Source organism: Vicia villosa, linkage group LG2, assembly GCF_029867415.1.
Source record: "Vicia villosa cultivar HV-30 ecotype Madison, WI linkage group LG2, Vvil1.0, whole genome shotgun sequence".
NCBI classification, from domain to species: Eukaryota; Viridiplantae; Streptophyta; class Magnoliopsida; order Fabales; family Fabaceae; genus Vicia; species Vicia villosa.
In genome coordinates this window covers 204387719-204393464 of record NC_081181.1, presented here as the reverse complement: position 1 = coordinate 204393464, position 5746 = coordinate 204387719, and positions in this window count along the sequence as shown.

Sequence of the window (5746 nt, the reverse complement as noted above, 5' to 3'; positions counted from 1 at the left end):
ATAATCAATCCCTTCTTGCTGACTATAACCCTGAGCAACCAGTCTGGCTTTGTTTCTTACCACTTCACCTTTCTCACTTAGCTTGTTTCTGAAAACCCACTTAGTACCGATGATGTTGAATCCTTTTGGTCTAGGAACCAAGTCCCATACATCATTCCTTGTAAACTGATTTAGTTCTTCTTGCATGGCAATTATCCAGTCTGGATCTTCTAGAGCTTGATCAACAGAAGTTGGCTCGATTAAAGAAACAAGACCTAATTGACATTCTGCATTGTTCTTAAGGAATGCCCTTGTTCTGATGGGATCATCTTTCTTTCCAAGGATCAAATCTTCTGAATGAGCTGAGGAAAGTCTAGGTGATCTTCTGATAGTTGGTTCTTCAGAAATCCTAAGATTCTCTAAAGATGCAGCAACTTGATCTTCTGATCCATTGCTTCTGAGACTGCCAGCTTCTGCAGCTTTGCTTTTTGATTCTTCAACTTCTGATATATCAATATCAAAATCTGCAAAATTCTCAAACTGCTTTGGTTTTTCAAGACCAAGCTTATCATCAAACCTGATATTGATTGATTCTTCTACAATCAATGTTTCAGTATTGTATACTCTGTAGCCTTTAGAGCGTTCAGAATATCCAAGAAGGAAACACTTTTGTGCTTTAGAATCAAACTTACCAAGATGATCTTTAGTATTCAGAATAAAACATACACATCCAAAAGGATGGAAATATGAAATGTTGGGCTTTCTGTTCTTCCACAATTCATAAGGAGTCTTATTTAGAATAGGTCTGATAGAGATTCTATTCTGAATATAGCATGCAGTGTTAATTGCTTCTGCCCAGAAATGCTTAGCCATATTGGTTTCATTGATCATGGTTCTGGCCATTTCTTGTAGAGTCCTATTCTTTCGCTCTACAACTCCATTTTGCTGTGGAGTTCTAGGACAAGAGAAACCATGGGCAATACCATTTTCTTTGAAGAACTCCTCAAAGAATTTGTTCTCAAATTCACCACCATGATCACTTCTGACCTTTATGATCTTGCACTCCTTCTCAGATTGGATCTGAGTGCAGAATTCAAAGAACACTGAATGAGACTCATCCTTGTGTTTCAAGAACTTTACCCATGTCCAGCGGCTATAATCATCAACGATGACTAATCCATATTTCTTCCCTCTAACAGATGCTGTTTTGACTGGGCCAAACAGATCAATGTGCAAGAGTTCTAACGGCCTTGAGGTAGAAACAACATTCTTAGACTTGAATGCAGGTCTGGAGAACTTGCCCTTCTGACATGCTTCACAAAGAGCATCTGATTTGTATTTCAGATTTGGGAGTCCTCTGACTAGATTTAGTTTGTTAATCTGACAAATCTTTCTCAAACTAGCATGTCCTAATCTTCTGTGCCAGACCCATTGCTCTTCAGAAACAGACATAAGACAAGTCACCTTCTGCTTCTCAAGATCAGAAAGATCAATCTTATAAATGTTGTTCTTCCTCTTGCCTGTAAATAGGATTGAGCCATCCTTTTGACTTACAGCCTTGCAAGACTTTTGATTGAAGATTATATCATAACCATTGTCACTTACTTGACTTATGGACAATAAGTTATGCTTTAATCCTTCTACAAGAAGTACATTAGTTATGGAAGGAGAGTTACCAAGACTTATGGTTCCAGAGCCAATGATTTTGCCCTTCTGATCTCCTCCAAACTTGACTTCTCCACCTGGTTTAAGCACCAGGTCTTGGAATGTAGACCTTCTTCCCGTCATGTGTCGCGAGCACCCAGAGTCCAGGTACCATGACATTTTGCTTTCTGTCCTCTTTGCCGCCAAGGATATCTGCAACAGAAATTATCTTCTCCTTAGGTACCCACAATTTCTTGGGTCCTTTCTTGTTAGTTCTCCTCAAGTTCTGATTGAACTTGGGTTTAGCAAAATATTTAACAGGAGGAACAGTATGATACTTCTTATTCTGAGTTCCATGATATTTCTTAGGTTGTGTCACATGCTTCTTGGTGTGTGTTATGTGAAAACTTTGTGCATGTGATGTGTGCTTAATATCATGGGAGTGGCCAAATTTAAATTGGTTATACAGAGGCTTGTATGATATTTTCATATCATCCACAGATTCAAGCTTGTATGGGATTTCACCCTCATAACCAATGCCAACTCTCTTGTTCCCAGACACAGCATATATCATAGAAGCTAGCTGACTTCTGCCAATACTTCTAGATAAGAACTTCCTGAAACTTAAATCATATTCTTTCAGAATATGATTCAGACTGGGAGTGGATTTTTCTGAATCAGAAGGAGATCCAACATTATTGGATAATTTTAAAACTTTTTCTTTTAATTCAGAATTTTCCAACTCAAGCTTCTTAGTTTCAAATTCAAATTGCTTTTTCAGCTTTTTGTATTTGATACTAAGATGAGCTTTTAATTCAAGAAGCTCTGTTAGACTGGAAACTAACTCCTCTCTAGATAGTTCAGAAAATACCTCTTCAGAATCTGATTCTGATGTAGATTCTGATCCATCATCTTCTGTTGCCATCAGCGCAAAGTTTGCCTGCTCTCCTTCAGAGTCTGATCCTGATTCTGATTCAGAATCATCCCATGTTGCCATAAGACCTTTCTTCTTATGAAACTTCTTCTTGGGATTCTCCTTCTGAAGTTCCGGACACTCATTCTTGTAATGTCCAGGCTCATTGCACTCATAGCAGACAACCTTCTTCTTGTCAGATCTTCTGTCACCAGAAGATTCTCCACGTTCAAATCTCTTTGAACTTCTGAAGCCTCTGAACTTCCTTTGCTTGCTCTTCCAGAGTTAGTTCACCCTTCTGGAGATCATGGACAGTTCATCTTCTTCTTCAGATTCTGATTCTTCAGGATCTTCTTCTCTAGCCTGAAACGCGTTAGTGCATTTTTTAATATTAGATTTTAATGCAATAGACTTACCTTTCTTCTGAGGCTCATTAGCGTCAAGTTCAATCTCACGACTCCTCAGGGCACTGATCAGCTCTTCCAAAGAAACTTCATTCAGATTCTTCGCAATCTTGAATGCAGTCACCATTGGACCCCATCTTCTGGGTAAGCTTCTGATAATCTTCTTTACATGATCAGCCTTAGTGTAGCCTTTATCGAGAACTCTCAATCCAGCAGTCAGAGTTTGAAATCTTGAAAACATCTTTTCAATGTCTTCATCATCCTCCATCTTGAAGGCTTCATACTTCTGGATTAGTGCAAGAGCTTTGGTCTCCTTGACTTGAGCATTTCCTTCATGAGTCATCTTCAAGGACTCATATATGTCATGGGCCGTTTCCCTGTTAGATATCTTCTCATACTCAGCATGAGAGATAGCATTCAGCAAAACAGTCCTGCATTTGTGATGATTCTTGAAATCTTTCTTTTGATCATCATTCATTTCGCTTCTCGTGAGCCTTACACCAGTAGCTTTAACAGGATGTTTGTAACCATCCAACAGAAGATCCCATAGATCAGCATCCAGACCAAGAAAGTAACTTTCCAGTTTATCTTTCCAATATTCAAAGTTTTCACCATCGAATATTGGTGGTCTAGTATAACCATTGTTACCATTGTATTGCTCAGCAGAGCCAGATGTAGATGCAGTTGGATTTGATTGAGATTCACCAGCCATCTTTTACTGAAGCGTTTTTCTCTTCCTGAATCTTTTCTAAACACGGTTAAGTGCTTGCACATTAGAACCGGCGCTCTGATGCCAATTGAAGGATAGAAAAACACTTAGAAAGGGGGGTTTGAATAAGTGTAGTCTAAAAACTTGAACGATAAAAACAATATGCACAGTTATTTTTATCCTGGTTCGTTGTTAACTAAACTACTCCAGTCCACCCCCACGGAGTGATTTACCTCACCTGAGGATTTAATCCATTAATCGCAACAGATTACAATGGTTTTCCACTTAGTCCGCGACTAAGTCTTCTAGAGTATCCTAATCACAACCTGATCACTCCAGGAACAAATGCTTAGACACAAGCTAAGACTTTCTTAGAGTATCCTGACCACCACGTGATCACTCTAATTACAACTGCTTAGACACAAGCTAAGACTTCCTAGAGTATCCTGATCAACACTTGATCACTCTAGTTACAACTGCTTAGACACAAGCTAAGACTTCCTAGAGTATCCTGATCAACACTTGATCACTCTAGTTACTTACAAATTAATGTAATCAAATAAGAGTTTTACAATGCTTCTTAAAAGCTATAATCACAACAGTGATATTTCTCTTAACGTTTAAGCTTAATCTCACTAATATATTACAACAGCAATGTAGTGAGCTTTGATGAAGATGAAGTTTCTGAGCTTTTACTTGAACAGCGTTTCAGCAAGTTAATATTCACAGAATTTGGTTCAGAGTTGTTAACCTTGCTTCTCATCAGAACTTCATATTTATAGGCGCTTGAGAAGATGACCGTTGGGCGCATTTAATGCTTTGCGTATTCCGTACAACATTGCATTTAATGTTTCACGCTTTTGTCAACTACCTCGAGCCTTGTTCACGCTGTGTCTACTGACGTTGCCTTTAATAGCTTCCAACGTTCCTTTTGTCAGTCAGCGTAGCCTGCCACCTGTACTTTCTTCTGATCTGATGTTTGTGAATATAATATTTGAATATCATCAGAGTCAAACAGCTTGGTGCATAGCATCTTCTTGTCTTCTGACCTTGAAGTGCTTCTGAGCGAGATACCATGAGAACTTCAGTGCTTTTGCTTCTGATCTCAAGTTCTTCTGATGCTTTCATAGACCCATGTTCTGATTCTGCCTTGACCATCTTCTGATGTCTTGCCAGACCATGTTCTGATGTTGCATGCTGAACCTTCTAAGACAAAGCTTCTGAGCGCTGATTTGTGCATACTCTTTATATATTTCCTGAAAGGGAAATTGCAATGTATTAGAGTACCACATTATCTCACACAAAATTCATATCCTTGTTATCATCAAAACTAAGAATATTGATCAGAACAAATCTTGTTCTAACACAATATCCAAACATAAGCATAAGTCTAAATAAAATTCCCCCCAAGTGTTACATGATCAGAGCATATGACTCGCTACCTAATCCAATAACAAACTCAGGAGCTCCTCGGCTAAATCCTCGGACAAGCTACTACTCGTCGGGACCTGCACGTTATCAACGAAGGATAACATTCAAACAGAAGGGTGAGAATTCAAATTCTAAATAGAAAATATAATAATGGGAAATGCAACATAATTAAGCATACATTTCAAGAATTCATCACTCTTCACAAAACATGTATTTATCTCCGATATAAAGTTAACATGTTCAATACGATTAATCATCACAATTAATTCACAATCTCATATATTGACAATTTACATATATACACCTATATCACTCGTACATATATATTTCACATTTCACATCAAATATGTATCAATCACATATATCTCATTCTCGTCACATTCTCTAATTCGTATAAAATGATTCATCATTCCACATATATGCAAATCAATCAAATTCACATCCACACATTCATACCACATAATCACACATAACAACATTTCACACCGACACGTGCGACTCAAGTGTGACTCTATGCGATATGCATGTGGATCCCTCCGTTATCATTTCCGGTCATGCTGATTGTCATTCTCTCTAGACTAGATAACCACCTCAAAGCCCCATACTCGTTAAGCTTTCAAACCCCGTACTCGTTAGGTTTGGGACAAGTAAATAACCTTCGCGAGA